General features: G+C 44.4%; 1 protein-coding gene across 2 annotated transcripts in view; it reads right to left on the bottom strand.

Moving 5' to 3' along the window:
- Trs23 (trafficking protein particle complex subunit 4-like protein Trs23) overlaps positions 1 to 23,475 on the bottom strand; it is an 80,265-nt gene that overhangs the window by 46,291 nt on the left and 10,499 nt on the right. The window lies entirely within an intron of this gene.

Below are 23,475 nucleotides of genomic sequence, written 5' to 3'. Positions count from 1 at the left end.
ACACACATTGACATAAAACTTTCATATACTTGAGTACAAATGCCAAACAATATCTATTAAAACATACAAGTAAATTAATAAATAAGAACTACCTTATTCATTGTAGATAACTTCAATTTCAATTATATTTCTAACCAGAATTTAAACTTTGAGTCAGAAAGAAAAAATTGAGTTTCTGACCGATTCTCACCATTTTTACATATACTGTAGTGTGCACAGCTGTCTGTTCTACAATCCCTACAAAATGTATTTTTCATAAACCCTAAACGTTTAGAGTTATAAATTTGTGTGTCTAAATTTGCCGCATATTTCTAATGCCATATCGACAATTTTTTTTACAGTAAACTATACTGAAAACCTATACAGTATTCTGATTTGTTGAAAATGAAGATCATATGCTATTCTGAGAGCATAATAATACCAAATGAACAATTGGTGATAATTTATATTTTTTAATCTGATTTGAAAATCTGAAGTTTTCAATATTCAATTTTAAAAATATTATTGATTTTCTTGTTTTTCAAGTTACGTTGGTGATCATTAAGACAAAATTGGAGAATTTGGTAGTTGATTATGAACAAAAAATTGGAAAGTGTTTGTGCAAGTTTGAGAAACTGATGTTATGTCCAATCACGTATGTATGTTTTGTGCTGTTTAAGGGTTAATGATGCTATAGTGGCACACAGGTAAATAAAACACACAATAACACAAAATTAAAGTCACGCAATATAAAATATTTTCATGCAGTACAAACTATAGAGATCTTTGTTTTGCTGCAATGCCTTATACACCTGTTTTACGATGTACTGTACTGTATTAGCTCGCTAATCCGGACTATATGGAAAGGACCCCCAGCCGGATTAGCACGTTTTCCTGATTAACATACTTTTTCACCTGGAAGTCAAGAAGTGACCATTTCCAACAATTTTTATACCAAAACCAAAATATTTTTATTTGCTAAACCTTTCCCCCCCCCCCACACACACACTATAATTAGTGTGTGGGGCTGAGTGGGTGGTCAGCTGCTTGGCTAGTAGGTGGGCAGGCAGACAGGTGGGTGAGTGGGTAGGAAGGTCAGGTAGGTCAGACACCCACCTATGAACACCTACCCACTCCTGACACCCACCCACTATACCAACTCCTGACATCTGACACCCACACCTAACACCCATCACACCCACTCCTGACATCTGACACCTACCACACCCACCCCTGATACCCCGCCACACCCACTCCTAACACCCACCACACCAGATACAAGATAACACTTGGGAGATGAAATTCTTCAAGAGTTAGAGAAAGACTTTAGGTTGATATCACGCCAGACCTGTTCCCCGAAGCCCATATCAAGAGGATAACATCAGTGGCATATATCAGGTTGGCTAACATAAGAATGGAATTTAGAAACTTTTGTAAGGAATCATTCAGAACTTTGTATACCACACATGTCAGACCAATCCTAGAGTATGCAGCTCTAGCATGAAGTCCACATCTAGTCAAGCATAAGACTAAACTGGAAAAGGTTTGCCACCAGACTAGAACCCGAACTGAGAGGTATGAGCTACGAGGAGAGGCTATGGGAATTAAACCTCATGTCAGTGGAAGACAGAAGAGTTAGGGTGGACATGATCACCACATGCAAGATTCTCAATGGAATTGATAGGGCAGATAAAGACAGGCTATTAAACACAAGGGGCACATGCACTAGGGGACACAGGTGGAAACTGAGTGCCCAAATGAGCCACAGAGGTACAGTATTAGCAAGTACTTTTTTAGTGTCAGAGTAGTTGACAAATTTAGAAAGTTAAGAATTAGAAATTGGCATTAGAAAGTGATGTGGTGGAGGCAGACTCCATTTACAGCTTCATGTGGAGATCATAGTGCCCAGTAGGCTAAGGAACCTGTACATCAGTTGATTGACAGTTGAGAGGCGGGACCAAAGAACCAGAGTTCAACCCCCGCAAGTACAACTAGGCGAGTACAACTAGGCGAGTACACCCACTCCCCTGACACCCACCCCTGGATGGGAGGGAGCAGTCATAACATGTGACCACACAACACAAGCAGGTGGTGGATAACTCCCTACCCATACCTCCTTCCACCCCCCCCCCCTCCCTCCTAACCCTCGTCACAAGTGATGACAACATATTCACTTGCTTTACGATGTACAATGACATCATAATATGCACCTTTATGTTAACCACTGTGCTGCTCAGGCTCCAAATATGGCATCCCCCCCCCCTTCCCCCCTGTGCACAGAAAATAAATGCTTGGCAAATTTTTTTGTTTTGTTTTTTGAAAATGTTAATTTAATTAAATACCCTTCCCTAATCACATATACTGTATGTAGAAAAAAACTGAAATTGTACTCACTTTGGTTGCAATGGGGTACGGAAAATGGGGTGTGATGTCACGATTTGGTGGTCGCCCGTGGCATAGACTTCCGGAGGCAATCACGTGCCAACTTCAACATGCGCAAGTTGCCACAAATAATTATTTGATCATTTTTTCTATACATTTCCAAATGCATTTATATTGTTTTTTCTTGGCAGTCCTTTGTATATTAAACACGTACACAATAATCTGGCAGTAGAACATCCGAACTGTCCCAAGACACTGTTACATGCATCACGTGTGTCCACATATATCGCTCATATTGCCAATGTTTCATGGTCATTTATGTATAATTATAACATATTTACACACTGTACACTATCACACACTATATACAATCACAATCAACACACTCAGAACTCTGCGAGTGTGTGATATTCTGCGCAGCAATAGATGGGGCATAGTGGAACTTTGCACTCAACGCACCAAGTGGAGATGCATCCTCACTTGCGTTCTCTACGTTAAGTGTTCTTGCATACAACACAGGCACGTTTACCCTTGTCCCGTGATGCTGTGCCTGGCATATACCCAAACTTGTGTACACCGAGCATCTCGTTATCCCTCAGTCTGTCTGGAACTGCGTGTGGCATTGTTGCTGGCACCCCACACGTTGCAACAGAGCCCTCCTTGCCAAACTTCACGAGAAGTTGTGAAATTAGAGCAACACTGAATGTCTGTATCGAGGGTCTCTTGCCTGATTTCACAAGATACATGTTGAAACAGTTGAGCACTGCAATGTCAATGAGGTGGAAAAAGAATTTCTTCGTCACACACAGAAATCACAATAATGTGATGCATCAGATGAACAAATCCACAAAGGCCATGACGAATCCACGTCACGGCCCTTGTGGATTTGTTAATTTCTTCGTCCACTTCACAGATTTACGCACGCACTCGACAGCAGCAAGCATCATGTTACATTTATCTACTAGGTGTATGTTGACATTGTAGTCTATGACACAATCGGTTTATATATTGGGAAGCGTGTTTGAAAGTGCACTTTGCCACTGTCCAACATTGCACCAGTGTGAATTGTAGTCAACATATTCACCTAGCGTCTGTCCCTCCACCGCACTGATAACATCTTGTCACACTTTCGCAGCTGGCAATCACCCACTGCAATACCTATGCCAAACAATGGCATTTCTCTCCTGTGGGCCTTCGCAGTGCCACATATTCCGGTGTTGTGGTCAAGGAGGTATCTGGTCAACAAGGGGGCTGGTATAGTAATTGTCCGTAAACAGTACTGTATATGCACCTTGTTCAGCAACGGTTCCATGAGGGTTTTGACGATACTGCCGGAAAACCCGTGTGGATCTTGACCTGGTAAGTCAACATCTGAACCTGAATACAGTATCATGTCCACGACGATACCAGTTCTGCAGTCACACAGCACGAAAAACTTGAGTCCAAACCAGTGCCGCTTTGATGGAATGTACTGTAACCCTGCGATTATCCGGGATTTAAACACCCGGAAAACGCCCTTATACGGCCAAAATCGCGATCGGATAAAGTTATCACAATATCCGGCCAAAATAGCCACAGGGACCAGATTAAAGCTGGTTTTGTCGGATAAAATGTTGGGGCCCGGTTAATTTTCTGCCGAAATTACACTATCCGGACAGTCGCCCGGATGAGGAGTGAGGGTTGTATGCCAGGACGTAAGGTTTGCAAGGACAGGCTCTCGGCCATGATGTGTGCGAATGCCGACGGCACAGACAGAACCACGTGTGCAATTGTTGGCAAATCTAAGAAACCAAGAGCCTTGCAACATTGCATGGACAGACTGCCAGTGAAATATTATAACTAAAAAAATGCATGGGTTTTTACACAGGAGATCTTTCTTTCCTGGTTTCATGACGTGTTCTGCAGGGAAGTTCGTGCCTATCAAATTAAGAAACTCAAAATAAAGCCAAGCGAAGTTCGAGCTTTACTGCTGCTTGATAATGCGCCTGCCCACCCCAAAATTGATACGTTAACCTCACATGATGGCAAGATAACGTGTATGGCACTTCCTCCTAACACAACTTCTCTCATTCAGCCTATGGATCAGGGAGTTATCTGTGCCACGAAGAGGTTGTACACCAAAAAGATGCTAAACGAAGTTTTGGTGGTTTTGCCTCTTCCGGAAGATGAACTCGCTGTGGATAACAGGGCTAAAAAAAAACTTCAGAATTTGAAGAACTATACAATCAAGGAAGCCATCTATAACTGGGCCAAGGTGTGGAGTGAATTAAAGGAATCGACTTTGAAAAATTCCTGGAAAAACTCCTCATGTCTACGGTCAGAAATGAGGAGGATGCAGAAATGGATTTTGAAGGATTTACAGATGAAATCCATGGAATGTTTAGAAACGCTGGCAAAAACTTAGAAAGACAGGGTGTGGTTGATTGGCTTGAACAAGATGCCAATGACCCAGGATATGGTGTGATGAGTGAAGACGAGATTCTTCAGTCTGTTACTGGTGAGGTCAACGAAGAGGATGAAGAAGGCAGTGAAGAACCAACACCAATGACCACGAAACACAGTGTACTCATGACCTATGTTGACGGATTAATAAATTTTTCATCTAATTGTGCTAATCCAGAGGTTGGAAACATGTATCCGTGCCTTAGGCGAACAAAAGAGCTGATCATACAACTGGCCAGTGAACACAGAAGGCAAGCAACACTTGATTCTTATATGGTACGAAAATCAAACCAAGCGCCTTCAATAAGTGAGGCGGCACGTGCAACCCAAGCGCCTTCAACAAGTGAGGCGGCACACGCAACCCAAGTGCCTTCAACAAGTGAGGCTTCCTCAGCTGACAGTGAAAACTAACTTTGCTTAATGAACTGTACAGTAATTTTAAGTGTTAATTTTAGTGTTGTGTTACTATAAGTTATGTAAGTAAGTAAGTAATTATCAAAAGAAGGCACCAAACCGGGAAGGCTATGTAGTACCATCAAATACGCAAAATAATCAGAGGGCGCTAAATATCACCAAGGATGCCAATACGAGAACAAAAACGCATAAGGCGAACGATATCAAAAGTATCCGAGTCACCAAGAATTCTATCGAGGGACAGGTGACCGCGAGGGGCGGTCGGAAAGCAAGACACACGCTCGTCCTGGAAGTCAGGACATTCAAGAAGGACATGCACGACCGTAAGAGGGACAATGCAACTAGGACAATAAGGAGCAGGGCGGCGCTCCATCAAGTGACCATGGGTTAAGCGAGTATGGCCAATACGCAACCTCGCCAGAGCTGTTTCCCACCGCCGGTTACGGTGGAAGGAGGACGGCCACGAGGAAACACAACATTTAAGAGTATGTAGCTTGTTACCAGTAACAGACAACCAAGAAGCCTGCCAACGGGTAAGGACTGAGGAATGGATAACCGGGTAAAAGTTGGAATACGGAATGCCTTTACGAGAGATGGGACAAGAGCGGACAGCTTCCTTGGCGGCAGCATCCGCACGCTCATTTAAAGACACACCAATATGGCTGGGAACCCAACAAAACTCAACCGACTTAAATTTACTGTGAACGAGAAACAGCCAATGCTGGATCTCGACAACTACTGGATGAACCGGATTAAAGGACCCGAGAGCCATGAGGGCACTACGAGAGTCAACAACAACCACAAAGGAAGACTGACAACGAGAAAGCAGGAGACGAAGAGCATAGAGAATAGCATAAAGTTCCGCTGTAAAGATGCTAGTCTCCGGAGGCAAGCGACACATATAAGTGCGATCAGGAAAAACAACAGAGTAGCCAACACCGTCCGCTGACTTAGACCCATCGGAGAAGACAGAAACGGAGCGGGAGTGAGAAGAAAAGTGCTCGAGGAAAAGGCGTTTTAGAACCGTAGGAGGGGTAAAAGCTTTAGTGATACGGGTCAAGGATGTACAAAACCGCGGAAGAAGGACCCTCCACGGGGGCAAAGAAGGAACAACACGAGGAGAAACATCAGAAATACGAACGGAAAGAGAATCCTGTAGGCGAGATAACCGGACAGAAAGAGGGAGGTGGTGAAGAGGAACAGGAACCGCAGGAGGGGTAAAAGTTAAAGCACGACAGAGGCGAGAGGAAGGATGTTGCAAGGACCGCGCAAGATAGCGAAGACAGTAGCGATCACGGCGGTCCTGGAGAGACAGGAAGCCAGTGTCAACATACAAGCTAAGGATGGGAGTCGAACGAAAGGCACCAGAACTGAGGCGCAACCCAGTATGGTGCAAAGCATCAAGACGGCGAAGAGGAGGAGGAGAAGCAGACGAGTAAGCAGGGCAACCATAATCGAGCTTAGACAGGACGAGAGAGGAATGTAAAGCAAGGAGAGTGCGCCTATCTGCCCCCCAAGAAGTATGGGACAAGACCCGAAGGAGGGTAAGGGCCTTAGAGCACTCAACACGGAGGTAAGAGATATGGGGAGACCAAGACAAACGAGTGTCAAGGAATAACCCCAAAAGCTTCGCGGAATCTTTGTATTCAAGGGGATGACCATAAAGTGACAAAGAGGGACGAAGAACAACCCGTTTCCGCGTAAAAGTCATGGCACAAGTCTTAGAAGTAGAGAACTTGAAGCCATGACCTCATGCCCAAGACGACACGGCATCAATTGCAAGTTGAAGCCGGCGTTGAAGGAGAGGCGAATCATCACCCTGACAACAAAGGGTAAGATCATCGACATAGAGAGCGGAGAAGACACCAGAAGGAAGAGAGGAAAGAAGACCATTGAGGGCAACCAGAAAAAGAGTAGTGCTCAGAACACTACCCTGGGGCACACCTTCGTATTGCTGAAAAGAGGGAGAGAGAGCGGTACCAAGGCGCACCCGAAAGGAACGACGAGAGAGGAAGCTGCGGAGAAAGAGAGGGAGATGACCACGAAGGCTAAAAGAATGAAGTTGAGATAGGATATGATAACGCCAAGTGGTGTCGTAAGCCTTTTCTAGGTCAAAAAGGACGGCAACAACGGAGGTCTTCGCAGCAAAAGCAGTACGAATATAGACCTCCAAGTTCACCAGGACATCTGTCGTGCTGCGGCACTTGCGGAAACCAAATTGAGAAGGGGAGAGGAGGTGATGATGTTCCAGGAACCACATCAGACGAACGTTAACCATACGTTCAAAGAGTTTGCAGACACAACTTGTGAGAGCAATAGGGCGAAAGTCCTTAGGGGAAGTACCCAGAGACCCCGGTTTGCGAACAGGGAGGACAACGGCATCGAGCCAGTCCTCAGGGACTGACGACGACTCCCAGATCCGATTATACAGACTCAGTAAATACTGAGACGTGCTCGGAGGGAGATGGCGAAGCATCTCATAATGAATACCATCGGAGCCCGCCGCCGTAGAACCGCAGAGGGCCAGGGCAGAACGAAGTTCAGAGAGAGAGAAGGGATCATTATAGGGAAGCTGAAGATGAGTGCAGAAATCTAAAGGACGAGACTCAAGGACAGGTTTACGAAGAAGGAAAGATTGGGGAAGATGAAGACCAGAGCTAACAGAAGAAAAGTGGGAACCCAGTTCGGAAGCGACCTGCAACGGGTCCGCCACAAGAGTATCATGGAGGTGAAGGACCGGTGAAACATCGGGAACGAACTTACCCGCTATCTTGCGGATACGCTTCCAGATCTGGGCCAGAGGGGTTTCGGACGTAATTGTTGAGACATAAGATGCCCAACATTCACATTTAGCCGTACGGATGGCCCTACGGGCCACAGCACTCGCTTTCCGAAAGAAAAGAAAAGAATCGGTCGTCTGCCTACGGCGGTGCCTCTTCCAGGCTGCACGCTTACAGCCCGAGCACAGTCCGCATTCCACCAGGGAACGCACTTCCGTGGACCCCGAGAGGAAGAGCGAGGAATAGAGCGGAGGGCAGCGTTGAAGACAGTGTCATGAAAAAGAAGGAGAGCGCGAGAGAGAGGCAGAAGGGAGAGGTCAGAGAGAGCAGCACTGAGGGTAAATAGGGTCCAGTCTGCCTTAGCAAACTGCCACCTAGGGAAAGAGAGGGAAGGGCGAAAAGAGAAAAAGGAAACAAGGATGGGGAAATGATCACTACCATGGAGGTCATCAAGAACCTGCCACGTGAAATCTAAGTAAAGAGAAGAAGAGCAGAGAGAAAGATCAAGACAAGAAAGGATGCGAGTCCGAGAGTCCAAATGAGTGGGCTCACCAGAATTCTGAAGAGACAGGGAAGAAGAGAGGAGAAACGGCTCAAGGAGGCGACCCCGGGTATTCGTCAGAACGTCACCCCAAAGAGAATGACGACAATTGAAGTCACCCAGCAGGAGCACAGGCTCCGGCAAGGAGTCTAGGAGGTGTTTCAAATCAGGAAGAGAGAGCGGGACACGCGGGGGGAGATAAATGGAACAAACTGTGTACCATTTCCCCACAAAGATACGAGCAGCAGAACAATGGAGAGGCGAAGGAAAAAGTAAAGGAACAAAGGGAACATCAGCCCAAATCAAGAGAGCAGAAGAATTAGAAGCCCCAGCAATGGCTGGGGGGGGGGGGGAGAGAAAGGAATAGCCACGAAAACGACCAGGACGAGCACCAAGCATTGGCTCCTGGAGACAGACACAAAGGGGCGAAAACCGCGAAATCAGAAGTTGGAGTTCGAGGAAATTGGCGTAATAACCTCGAACGTTCCATTGAAGAATGGACAACGACGAGAAGAGAAAGGACAAAAAACAGAGAACAAGGAAGAAACAAAGGCGAAAGAGCAACACAGCACGTTAAAGAATATCAGGGTCGGGATCAGGGTCAGCAAAGTCAGGGTTAGGGGGCATGGGTAAACTGAGCAAAGACGAAGGGAAGGAAACGGGAGAACAGATCAGAGGTGGGCGGGCAGGGTCCGGAGGAGGAGGAGGAAGAGGAGGAGACAACGGAGAGGAGCAGTCAAGGACAGCAGCAGGAAGAGGGGGAGTAGAAAGAGGGGAGCGCACCCCAGCAAGAGCAGCAACCGAAAGGGAAGCAGAAGCCAAAGAAACCTCCATAGCAGGAACAGGGGGCACAAGCACTGAAACGGGAGGGGAAGGAGCAACAGAGCCAGAAGGAGGAGCTGAGGAAAAAAGCGAAGCCTTCTTACCCGCCGGGGAAGAGGAAGGAGAGGAGCCAGGCTTACGCTTCTGACTTAAAGAGACCGGTGTCCCAGCAACTACGTACCGGGCAACGGATTCCAGTGTCTCAACAGGAGAAGCCGAACGAGAGCACACACGACGGCCGTTAGGAGAGCGATGGACATCCGCCCGCACCGACAGGCGGTGGGGAGAGCCGATAGATGGAGGAAGAGGATGGGAAGGAGGATCGGAGGGGGACGAGGAAGAAGACACAGAAGACACGACAGACCGGGTAGAAGGAAGGGGAACCCCAGACAAGAGGACCAGGAGGAGGATCCTTCGGGAGAGAACCCAAAGGAACAGAGGAGGGGGCAGTGGGCGCATCAGGGTCCAAGGCCCGGAAACGGTTGTGAGTCTGAGGAAGGCGGGAAGGACGAGGAGAGGAAGAGCGCAACACGCGAGCATAAGAGATATTAGCATAAGGCGGGAGCCGGCGAACCTGGCGGCTCGCCTCAGGAAAAGATAAACGCTCCCGGTGCTTCAAGTTGAGGACGGCTGCCTCAAGCTTGTAATGGACACACGCACGGGAGAAGGTAGGATGGGCCTCACCGCAGTTGAGGCAACGAGCCTGGGGAGAAGTGCACTCCGACTTAGAGTGACCTTCGCCACCACACAAAGGACAGAGAGAGACAGTCCCGGAGCAGCGGAGGGCACCATGCCCAAACCTCCAGCACTTGTTGCAGAGCCGAGGAGAAGGAATGTACTCCTGGACAGAGCACCTGGCACCAGCAAGAATGACAGAGGGTGGAAGGGTCCTACCATCAAAGGTAATCTTCACAACCCGGAGGGGTTGACGGCGACTACCACGAGGGGGACGAGTAAACGTGTCCACCTGGAGAATAGAATGGCCCTGGGCAGCGAGGATATGTCGAACATCGTCGTGGCAGTCGCGCAGGTCCCGAACACCGGTCGCAACATGGGGCGGGAGCAAAATAGTGCCAACACTGGCATTCAACTGAGCGTTCTTCGAGACCCGAACGGGGGTCTCGCCAAGGCAGGATAAGGCAGCCAAGCGGGAAGCAGCATCCTGAGAAGGAGCAGCAACGACACGTGTACCGAGACGAGTGGGGTTGAAAGTAATGGAGGCATCCACAGAATCAATGAGATGTCGATGGAGGGAGAAATCGTCAGGAGGCGCAGAATCAAGAGGGAGGAGATCAAAATATTTGGCTTACGAAGCGGGACCAAACAAGGCTTGATAGGTAGCAGAACTGGAAGGAATCGAGCGAGGGTGGCCGTGACGAGGACGGCGGTGAGAACCCCCAGAGAGAAAGGGGTTAAAAGGCGCAGTAGTTACAACTAGAGAAGGAGCCGCGCCAGGGGACGAGGTAGTCACCACTGGGGGCTTGGGGCTCGACCCAACCACAGAGGAGGGAGGGGAGCCAGGGGAAGGAGTCAGAGAGGCCAAAGGAGGAGCAAGGTCGGGGCCCAATGCAGCGGAGGCTACAGAGCCCGGTCTTCCAATACGGACCGACTCGGGGGCTTGGTCGCCCACCCCACGAGCCTGAGAAGGTAAACCAGAAGCAGCCGAAACAGGGGTTATCATCTTGACGAAAAGAAGAATTCATTCACGAATGTGCCCCCACACCCACTATGGAGCCACAATTAGAGGCAGGACACCCAACAAGAAGCTATCGCCGATCTTGTCGGGGCCTCCTAGGGGTGCGTCGTGAGTATACGCCCCACAAACGCCACCTTAAGAAACCGACAGTCCGTCGAGATCGGGTTCAGTGACGAAAGGGGGATTGACAATAAAAGGTTCCCCTCGCTCTCGACGTCGGGTACTACAGTTCTACGGGTGCAAGAGTATGCCTCCTCAAGCACCCGGGCGTCAAAATAGAAGAAGTCCAAGGGAAGAACCAGAACGAGCAAAAGGTCGGCAGGAAACGGCAAGCAGATAGGAGAAGAGGGGGGAGAAAAACGAAACAGAAGGAAAAGGAAAAGATGCCCAGCAGAATTGGAGAGGACGGCAGCAGGAGCACAAGGCTAGAAAAGGACAGAGGACTGTCCCAAGGAGCATCACACTCCGGCAGCCGCCCACTAAGCCCCCACACGGCGACAACGAGCTGAGCGGGGACGGGGTATAAGTTATGTAAATTGTCAAGAATTTTTAACTTCAAGATGTGTGTCATCAATCAAGAAGACGAACAACAAGGTAAGTTGAGGTTTCTAGTTGAATATTTAATAATTATATGTGGCATGGCACTTCAAATTATGTTGTTTGTAGTATAAAAATAGTTGGAAATGGTTAGTTTTAGACTCGTAGGTGAAAAAGTACCATTATCCGAAAAATGTGCTAATCTGGCTGGGGGTCCTTCCCATATAGTCCGGATGATCGAGTGGAGACGGTACTGCTTGAATGCAAGTCATCCCTTGAAGAGGACTAGCGATTCATCACCACATTCTGTCCTGGTACAAAATAGTCACGGAACTTGCTTCACATATCACTAAAAAACTTCCGCACCTTCCAAAGTCTGTCCTGTCTGTCCTCATTTTCATTGTTTTCAAAACGCAGGCACCTGAGAAGCAACAGGAACCTATCACGTGAGATGTACCTGTTGAACACAGAGGATGGCACAAGGCTGTCTTTGCTCCAATAATCCTGGATGACGTGTTTCTCAGAATGTTTCATCATCATGCGCAACAAGAGAAACACATATATTTCCTCATTTGTGGTGTCCTTCCATCGTGTCATGCAAGAGGCAGGTAAAATGCCGGTGTCTATGAGCCTGTGAGCCTATCTGTTCCTCTCTACCACAAGATGGTTCATGAATTCATTATCAAAATAAGCCAGGAAATAGTCGATTTCAGCCATATTGTCACCTGTATAGAGGAATAATGGTGTCACCAACATCGGTACCATCAAAACTTGGTATTTGTGAGACAAATCTCTCTCAATCCTCCCACACAAGTACACCCGAGGGTTTGGTTTTGGTGCCAATACCACCACGAGCACCAGAAACACGGCCCCGTCGTCTTGTGCTAGAGCTGTGTATAGGTATGCCAGGAGATTGAGGCTGTTCTGCATAGTGTAGGCCTACCACGAAAACCTGATGTGGAGGGAACACTGTCGTCATTGTCCTCTGGTAGTGTGACATGCTGCCGCTTGCCTCGGTATGTTGCTGGGGCAGCAAAACCCCACCTAGTAACACCCTCACTGTTCGTACTCGGGTTGTCAACACTACTTGTATAGGAGCCTATGTCACTGAAGCCAGAGAATGATTCATCACATGTACTGTCACTGAATAAAGTTGCATCAGTGGACACACATCTTTGATTGACAAAAGTTGATCTTTCAAAACAGCAGAATAACAACAAAAATGGCCACCACCACAGGGGAGAACAGCGCCCCATCAAAGGAATGTTTTGTAGGTTTCTTGCAACAACATGTAATGAAAGGTGGTTTTCTTGGCAGGTTACTGATTACCGAGGACATGCTAAAGAATTATGAAGAAAAGTTACTAAATTCGAACAAGAAAATGAAGGTCTCAAGATTGAGTTTTGTAAGTTAAAAGGAAGTATTTTCCAGCAAGATAAGGAAATTACCAGCTTGACTGATAAGGTAAGGATACAGGAGGAACACATCAAGGAACTAGTAGAGGAAAATGAGATATGGAAAGTGAAGAGTAGGGAATTTGAAGAAAGTAACATGAAAATAGACTCATATGATGAACAACTCCAAGGGAGCCTGAGGGCTAACATGGAGTTAGGCAAGGATCTGCAACGAGAAACTTTATTGGCAACTCAAATAGAGGAGGCTAATAAAGAACTAGAAAGGTATAAAGAAGAAATAAAAAGAGACGTATGCACAAGTTGTAAAAGAGAGAGAGACAATCAAGGAAGTGTGTTCGGAAGTCAAAACTAGAAATGACAAACAAGAAGTAGAAATTAGGCAAGCAATTAGGAAAGAACTGGTTACCAACAGTAAACTGGTACAAAACACTGCAGATAGAAGTAAGTCCATAATAATTTTTGGATGTTTAGAGAAGCAAATTTCATCTAGGGTGGACCGAGCAGCAGAAGTGATGAAAATCATAGAGAAAATAGTAGATTTAGGAGAAGGCTCTAAGGAAAATATCAGTGATTTTAGAATAGGAAAGTATGAGAAAGACAAGAACCGCCCCTTAAGAGTGACGTTTAATGGAGTGAAAAAACATGATGGAAGTGCTTAGAAATGCCAGGAAATTGCAGTGATGAGGTTGGCAAACTTTGGTCAATAAGACAAGACATCTCTAAAGAGGACAGAGTAAAGCTGAAAATGAACCTCATTGAAGCAAAATGTCTTAATGGGGATAGAAATGAAGAAGACAGAAATTCTTTGTTTCTACAAAGTGTCAGGGACTGGAATGCTTGTGAAAAGGTACATAAAAACAAGCCAACAAAATCATTAGAGGAAGGGGAAGTAAAGAGGAAAGGGAACATGTTCCTGAAAGTTGTATATACCAACATAAACGGAGTGAGGTCAAAAACTTTGGAGTTGCATGATAAAATTCAGCTCAAGGTCTCAGATATTGTCACATTTTCAGAGACGAAACTTAAAGGAAATATATTAAATGAAGTCGTATTCCCAACAGGCTATTCAGTTTGGAGACGTGACAGGAAAACTTGGAAGGGAGGAGGAGTGGCTGTGCTGGTGAAAGAACACCTGAAGGTAAGAGTTAATATTTGAAAACCCTCGAGATATTGACATAATGGCATTGCAGGTTTGGAATCGGGATAAGCTGATAATTTTAAATGCCTACAGCCCACCAGTAAGCAACACATGGACAAAGGAAGAACTGGATGACAAACAAGAGAGCCTCATAATGGTCATGAGAGATATTATTGTACAAGCAAATAAAGATAAATCACGACTGTTGATACTGCGGGACTTCAACTTTAAAGCAATAGACAGGGAGGCCTATGAAGCAAGAACGGGGGACTTTTGGACTTGCAGATTTGTGAACCTCATTCTTGTATCAACACATCAAGCAGGCCACAAGAATGAGGGAAGGAGATAAACCGTCAGTATTGGATCTAGTATTCATCAAGAATGAAGTAGAGATATTTGACATCCAGTACCTTCCTCCCTTGGGAAAGAGTGATCACGTCCTGTGAGACATTAAATATGCTTTAAGATATCATCTAGAAGAAAATGTGGACATTGAAACAGTTGATAAACTTGATATCAAGAGAAGTCACTACTGGGAACTTCGAAAAAATTTTAATGAGTGTAATTGGACAGACTTGCTGCTAGGCAGGGAAGTAAATGAAATGTATGCCAATTTTGCAAAATATACGATGAAGGCACACAAACATTCACACCAAAACAGAGATGCAGAGCCAGAAAACAGGATTGGTTCAACAGAAATAGCGAGAGGGCCAGAGACCAAAAAACACAAAAATGGAATCAATATAGGAAGAGGCCAAACCCTGAAACATACCAGCGATACAAAAATGCGAGAAACAACTATACGGCAGTAAGGAGAGAGGCAGAAAGAAATTTTGAAAAAGGGATAGCGGATAAATGTAAAACAGAACCGGGCCTATTCTACAAATTCGTAAACAACAAACTGCAGGTAAAGGATAATATTCAGAGGTTAAATATGGGAAACAGATTCACAAAAAATGAAAATGAAATGTGTGAAACATTAAACGAAAACTTCCAGAGTGTGTTTGTACAAAATGAAATCTTCAGAAAACCAGACAATAAGAATTCCAGAGAACAACATAGAGCATATAGAGGTGTCTAGCCCTTTAACTGCGCGGCCTATAAATATGACATTCCCCCAGTGCGCAGGAAATGAAACCTTGGGAAAAAATTATTTTTTCTTCGGAAAGTGTCAAAAACCCCACCCTGTACATGGGTATAGCAACGCAAGTTCGAAATTGTACTTACTTTGGCTGCTATGGGGTCCGAAAGGTGGGCCGTGACGTCATAATTCCCCGTGCGCCAGAACAGTATGCTCTCGGGGCCAGTGGGGCGCCCGGGGCGGGGCGCGCAAGTTGCCGCGAATATATTTTTGCACATTTTTTGCGCACAGTTCCAAATACATTTTATTTGCTTTTACATGCTAATCCTATGTATAATGAACACGTACACTATATTATGGCAGTAAAACATCCGTACTGTCCGAAGACACTGTTACGTGCATGACACTTGTGTACACATATGTTGCACATATTTACCATGTATCATGCTAATTTATGTATATATACAATCTATTTACAGACTATACACTGTCACACACTATATACATTCACCATCAACACGTTCAGAACACCGCGAGTGTGAGCAGCCACACTCAGCCAGCCCTCCCTCACTCCTCCAACTCACCAACATTGCTCCTCCAAGTCATACAGTTATTCACACGAATGTTTCAAGTTCATTTATGTATATTTACAACATATGTACACACACTATATACATTCACCATCAACACATTCAGAACACCGCGAGTGTGAGCAGCCACACCCAGCCAGCCCTCCCTCACTCCAACATCTTACTCGCCAACATTGCTCCTCCCACCATACTGTTATTGTATTTATTACACAATTTACACATGTTATATATGCCTATCTACATGTTTTATTTACCAGAACTATGCAAGTAAGCCAGTATTGTGTCCAAACAGTACAGTGGCCACCATACACTGCATGACAAATCACACAGCAGACGACGCCACGATTATGACGTCACCTCCCTCACCAAAATAGCTCCTCACAACATACTCCTGGTGCTGTTATTACACTATTCCACACACACACTGTATATACCCATATACATGTGTGTTCCCCCATAGTGAACCACAAAGCTAGTATGGTGAGCAAAACAAGAGTTACTGCCACACAGTGAGGCTACCTCAATTCTCTCACTTCCTCCTTCCCTCACCAAAATTCCTCCTTCCTACGCACAATGCTCATTATAACCACAATCCTGGTAACTAATACCTGTAAATGAATAATTGACCACAAGTTTATTTTGAAAAGGAACCTAAAAAGTCGTTTGAAGGTTCCTATATGGACGAAATAATGCTGTGGTGCTGTGGCTAGCGCTGTGAACATCGTGAACAGCATTGAATCACTGATATTTGAACATTGTACCCAGTCATTATCACACTTGGGCTCTTCTATAATACTATCATGGCTAAATAAAACAGATTATATATATATTTTGACAATATTAGGCGATGCTGTGGTCACACGCTAAACAGCAGTGCTGTGCACTCATGCTGCAAGCGCCAGCCTTGGTTGCTCACTCACTACTGAGGCTCTGACACCCGGCAATGTGGACCATGATTTTTTTTAAAGATGGCGTCTGTTTACAAGAGCCCTGAGGAAGCTGATGTGAACCCCATGTAGCTGCGGGAGTTTTGAATGGAACGTGAAAAATAAAAACACCCGGAGGCACGTTGTGCACCTGAAGCCTGGGCCTGCAGGCGCGTTGCGCAGTTAAAGGGCTAGAGATGAAGTGGAAAATATGCTAAAGGAGTTAAGTAAGAACAAAGCAGTTGGCCCAGATGGAGTTTCACCATGGGTTCTGAGAGAATATGCATCTGAGATCAGCATTCCACTTCACCTGATGTTTCAGGCATCCCTGTGTGCAGGAGTCGTAACAGACGTGTGGAAAAAAAACTAACATAGTTCCAATCTACAAAAGTGGCAGCAGGGAAGACCCCCTCAATTATAGACCTGTATAATTGACAAGTGTAATAGTGAAAATGTTGGAAAATCATAAAAATTAATACGTAGAACACCTGGAGAGAAATGATATAATATCAGACAGATAGTATGGTTTTTAATCTGGAAGATCCTGTGTATCGAATTTACTCAGTTTCTATGATCGAGCACAGAGATATTACAGGAAAGAGATGGTTGGGTTGACTGCATCTATCTGGACCTAAAAAAGGCTTTCGACAGAGTTCCACATAAGAGGTTGTTCTGCAAACTGGAAAATATTGGAGGGGTGACAGGTAAGCTTCTAACATGGATGAAAAATTTTCTGACTGATAGAAAAATGAGGGCAGTAATCAGAGGCAATGTATCGGATTGGAGAAATGTCACAAGTGGAGTACCACAGGGTTCAGTTCTTGCACCAGTGATGTTCATTGTCTACATAAATGATCTACCAGTTGGTATACAGAATTATATGAACATGTTTGCTGATGATGCTAAGATAATAGGAAGGATAAGAGACTTAGATGATTGTCATGCCCTTCAAGAAGACCTAAACAAAATAAGTACAGTAGCACCTCGACATACGATTGCCCCTACTTACGATAATTTCGAGTTACGATGTAAATTTCATAAAAAAATGCGACTCGACATCCGTTGGGTGTTGTCGACTTCCGATATTTGTTGGTACACGTTCGGGTCGACCAAGCGCGTGGTTCCCGGTCACGCGGCCGACCTGCCTCAGTTTACTACAGCTGCCTGCTTAGTGACGATCGCGCCTATAAGAAATTCCGCTTTTGTGTTGATTTTTTGCATTTTGAACATTAAAGTAATTATTATATATCACGCCATGAGTCCCAGGAAAGTCAGTGGTAAGGCTCAACATATGAAAACCCATGTAAGGATGACCATAGAGGAGAAACAAGAGTACAGAATGTCTCTTCCTCAACAATTAAGAAAATGTGTGCAGCATGGGAAGAATTGCAAACTTTTGCTGAAACGACTCACCCAAATCAAGCTGCAGTAGGTCGTTGCCTTAACCTATTCAATGACATTGTGATGCATCATTACAATCATTAAAGACAAATGTTAAAACGAAGGGAAAAACAAATGTCTCTTGACAAATTTGTAGTGAGACAAACAAGCACTGAACCACAACCAGATCCTAGTGGTACTGTATTCAGGCAAAACATAGGAGAGAGAGAGTACCCCAGAGAAAACATCACTGCCTGATGTGATAATGGCAGGGGACTCCCCTTCCAAACAGTAATAACTCTCCTCCCTCCCCCCCTCATAGGAGAGAGAGAGTACCCCAGAGAAAACATCACTGCCTGATGTGATAATGGAAGGGGACTCCCCTTCCATACAGGAACAACTCTCTTCCTCCCCCCTCATCACCAACTTCCATACACCATCAAGAGCCCTCCATAACGGTAAGAGAAACTTAGGTACTGTATTGTAGTTAGAAAAAAACACTGTATTCAATATAAAATGTATTTGTATGTTAATATTTTGGAGGGTGGGGAACGGATTAATTCAATTTCCTTTATTTCTTATGGGAAAAAAATCGCTTCGACTTACGATATTTCGACTTACGATCCGTCTCTGGGAATGGATTAGCATCGTAAGTCGAGGCCCCATTGTATATGGAGCACCACTTGGCAATATTGACAAGCAAATGGTGCTCCATTTGGCAAATGGAATTTAATGTTAATAAATGCCATGTTATGGAATGTGGAATAGGAGAACATAGACCCCACACAACCTATAAATTATGTGAGAAATCTTTAAAGAATTCTGATAAAGAAAGATCTAGGAGTGGTTCTATATAGAAAACTATCACCTAAGGACCACATAAAGAACATTGTGCAAGGAGCCTGTGCCACGCTTTCTAACTTCAGAATTGCTTTAAATACATGGATGGCGAAATACTAAAGAAATTGTACATGACTTTTGTTAGGCCAAAGCTAGAATATGCAGCGGCTGTGTGGTGCCCATATCTTAAGAAGCACATCAAGAAACTGGAAAAGATGAAAAGACATGCTACAAAGTGGCTCCCAGAACTGAAGGGCAAGAGCTATGAGGAGAGGTTAGAGGCATTAAATATGCCAAAACTAGAAGACAGAAGAAAAAGAGGTGATATGATCACAACATACAAAATAGTAACAGGAATTGATAAAATCGATAGGGAAGCTAGACAGGACACCACGAGCATAGCTCTCATCCTGTAACTACACTTAGGTAATTACACATAGTGGTGGTAACTCTAACCATGTTTACCCAGGGCAGCGAGACAGGCCGGGCGAGGCGCATGTACTGTACACACTTCCGACCTCCTCCACCTCAGTCTCTCCCTCACTCGTGTCAGATCTCTGTGTAAGTTCTTTCTCTGGATCATAGTCCAAATCATCCATGGCACCATCATCATACAATATATTGCGTATTTCCTCCTCAGAGAATCGTTTTCCATGACCGCGGCTGACCGTGGAGCGGGAGCTCGTAGACATCAGACATGGTTGCTTCCTTGAAACTGAGGCTCCCCACGGCTGTGGGGCATGCTGGGATTTTTTTTTCAAAATGGCAGACGATCACTGGGGCCCTCAGGTAACCATTTCATACCCATGTCACTGCACGCCAGTTTTTAATTGTACGCTATACCTATAAGATTCCTGAGGTGCGTTGCACACCACCCTGTCGAGCACCTACAGGCACTTTGCGCAGTGCAGTGGTTAAACCCCATTTTATGAAAAATATAATGATTATACAACTGCACCACGACCCCGAAGTCAGAGAGAGAGAGAGAGAGAGAGAGAGACCCGACCACCATGCCCGTAAGCTTAATGCGTCCTCTTGTACACAATTTATTCCTCCCAACACCCCATCCACCATGGTGGGTGAGGTGGTATGGTGTAGTGGGTGAAGTGGTATGGTGTGGTGGGTATGGTGGGTGCTCCTGATGCCCACCCTTGACACAGCCCGGCTGATCTGGAACTTCTCTTAGAAAACAGTCCAGTTTTATCTTGAAGATGTCCACGGTTGTTCCGGCAATATTTCTTATAGTCGCTGGGAAGACATTGAACAACTGTGGACCTTTGATGGTAGTAAAGGGTAGTACCGGGATGGTAGTACCACTTCTCAGTGGTAAAGGGTCACATGTTATAGTCTGACTCAAGTCGACCCTTGGTTTTGGAGAGATTTTTAGGCTTCAAACTCTCTAGCAGTATACACGCTGACCTGGCCAAATATCCGCTAGTCCAGCTTCCATGGATATTTTGGCCGGATAGGGAGATAACTTTATCCGGCCACGATTTTTGCCGGATTAGGGCATTTTCCGGTTTGGCGGATTCCAGATTAGCGGGTTTCTATAGTATAATACACTAACACGCAGACCTAGTTTTTTATACGTACTTGGTATATATAACAGAGCCACAGATATTTTCCAGGAAAGAGATGGTTGGGTTAACTGCCTTTATCTGGACATAAAGAAGCTTTTTTGAGAGTCCCACATATGAGGTTGTTCTGGAAACCTCCATACATCATACTGCAGGGGTGACAGGGAGACTTCGGGCATAAACAAATTTTGACAAGGAATCAGAGGAATTTTGGCAGTAATCAGAGGCAATGTATCAGACCAGAAAAGTGTTACTAGAGGATTCAGGGTTCACTTCTTGCACCAGTAATGTTCATTGTCTATATAAACAATCTACTACAAAGAATACAGAATTATATGAACATGTTTGCGGATGATGCCAAGCTACTAGGGAAGATAAGAAACGTTACCAACTGTCATGCCTTTCAAGACGATCTAAATAAAAATAAGTGAATGGAACAATGCTTGGCTTATGGAATTCAACATGAATAGATGCCACATAATGGAATGCAGAATAGGAGAAAATAGACCAAACACAACCGATAAATTATGTGGAATGGCATTAAGGAACCTTGACAAAGAAAGAGATCTGGGAGAGGTTCTAAATAGTAAACTGTCATGAGTGGAGTGCACAACGAACATTGTGCGGCGAGCATATGGTACGCTTGTCAATTCACAAGTGTTTTTAACTACATGAACCGTGAAATATAAAACAAATTGTTCCCGACCTTTGTGAGACCAAAATTGGAATATGTAACTGGTGGCAACATCTTGAGAAGCACATTAGTAAACTGAAAAATGTATGAACACATCCTTGTAAATGTCTTCCGGAACTGAAATAACAAGAGCTACGAGGAGAGGCTACAGGTGTTAAATATACCAAAGCTAGAAAATAGAAGAAGAGGTGATATACTCCCTTACTTAAATCTTTGAATATGTTAGATATTAAGTCCCTGCACATCCTCTCAAGAATACTCTATATATATAAACTCTTAACTGTAATGTCAATCCTGACCTTAAAAGCTTTCTAGAAGGTTGTAACAGAACCCATGGGCATCAAACTAGAAACAAATACCTATTTGATATTCTAAGAGTGCGCCTTAACCAAACTAGAAATGCTCTGTAAATCAAGGGACCCAGAATGTGGACTGACCTTCCCAATCACGTCAAAAACTGTACCTCTGTCAACTAGTTTAATAGAATAATCAAGTTCTACCTAATAAACTCCATGTAACCTACCTTACCCCCTAAATGTCAACCTATGTCTTGCTATTTTCAAACAATACTGATTATTAACCAACTTGTATAACTGCTGATATTTGCCGTGTATAAACGAAGAAAATTGTAGCCTGTCTGTTTATTTAGTTAAAAATTACTTATGCTGTTCAATCCAACATGTTATTAGTCTTTTTTTTTTCATCTACAGTGGCACCTCGACTTACGATTGCCCCGAATTGCGATAATTTTGAGTAACGATATAATTTTGATCAGAAAATACAACTCGACTTACGCTAGTATCAACTAGCAAATTTTGTTGATACACGATCATGTCGACCAAGCGCATGGTTCCCGGTCGCGCGGGGGCTAGTCTGCCTCATTTTACTAGAGCCACCCGCTTAGTGACAACCACCCTTATAAGAAATTCAATTTTTTGGTGATTTTTTTGCTTTATGAACATAAAACTGATTATTATATATCATGCCATGGGTCCCAAGAAAATCAGTGGTAAGGTTCAACATATGAAAACACATGTGAAGATGACCATAGAGGCAGTACAGAATATCCCTTCCTCAAGAATTAAGAAAATGTGTGCAGCACGGGAAGAACTGTAAACATTCGCTGAAATGACTCACCCAAATCAAGCAATAGGTCGTTGCCTTAACCTTTTCAATGACACTGTGATGCATCACTACAGACAAATGTTAAAATGAAGGGAAAACAAGTGTCGCTAGGCAAATTTTTAGTGAGACAAACAAGCATTGAATCACAACCAGGTCCTAGTGGTATGCAGGCAAAACATAGGAGAAAGAGTACCCCAGAGAAATCACCACTGCCTGATGTTATAATGGAAGGGGACTCTCCTTCCAAACAGTAACACCTCTCCTCCTCCCCCCTCCTCACCATCTTCCATACACCAACAGGAGTCATCAGTAAAGGTAAGTAATAACTTGTACATACTTTTGTAGTGAAGATTTGAGTGAATTAGGTATAAAATTTACTTTGAAGTTAATTTTTGGGGAGTCAAGAACGGATTAATTCATTTCCCTTTATTTCTTATGGGAAAAATCATTTCGACTTATGATACAGGGGTACCTCGGGTTTAAAAGTTTAAACCGTTCCTGGAGACGGCTCGTAACCTGAAAACTCGTAAACCGAAGCTAATTTCCCCATAAGAAAAAATGGGAAATGAATTAATCCATTCCTGACTACCCAAAAACCTCACTTCAAACTAAATTTTATACCTAATTCATCAAAATCTACACTACAAAAGTATGTCCAAGTTATTACTTACCCTTGCTGATGACTGCTGTTGGCGTATGGAAGATGGTGAGGAGGGGGGAGGAGGTGAGGTGTTACTGTTTGGAAGGGAAGTCCCCTTCCATTATAACATCAGGCAGTGAGGACTTCACTGGTGTGCACTCTCTGCTGCATACCACTAGGACTTGCTTGTCCTATTAAGAATCTGTCTAAAGACAATTGTTTTTTCCTACATTGTAACATTTGTCTGTAGTAAGACATTGTCATTTAAAAGGTCAATGCAACTGCCTGCTACAGCTTTAGCTGGGTGAGTTTTTTCAACAAAACTTTGCAGTTTTTCCCATACTTCACACATTTTCTTAATGAAGAAGGGACATCCTCTACTGCCTCTACTCAACTATTTTCTTAGGTTGAACCTTACCACTAGCTTTCTTGGGATCCATGGCGAGATATATAACAACAAATTTTATGCTCAAATA

Source organism: Procambarus clarkii, chromosome 14 (genome assembly GCF_040958095.1).
Source record: "Procambarus clarkii isolate CNS0578487 chromosome 14, FALCON_Pclarkii_2.0, whole genome shotgun sequence".
Classification (NCBI taxonomy): domain Eukaryota; kingdom Metazoa; phylum Arthropoda; class Malacostraca; order Decapoda; family Cambaridae; genus Procambarus; species Procambarus clarkii.
The sequence above is the reverse complement of the archived record's forward strand: the minus strand, read 5'-3'. Positions and strand labels throughout refer to the sequence as shown.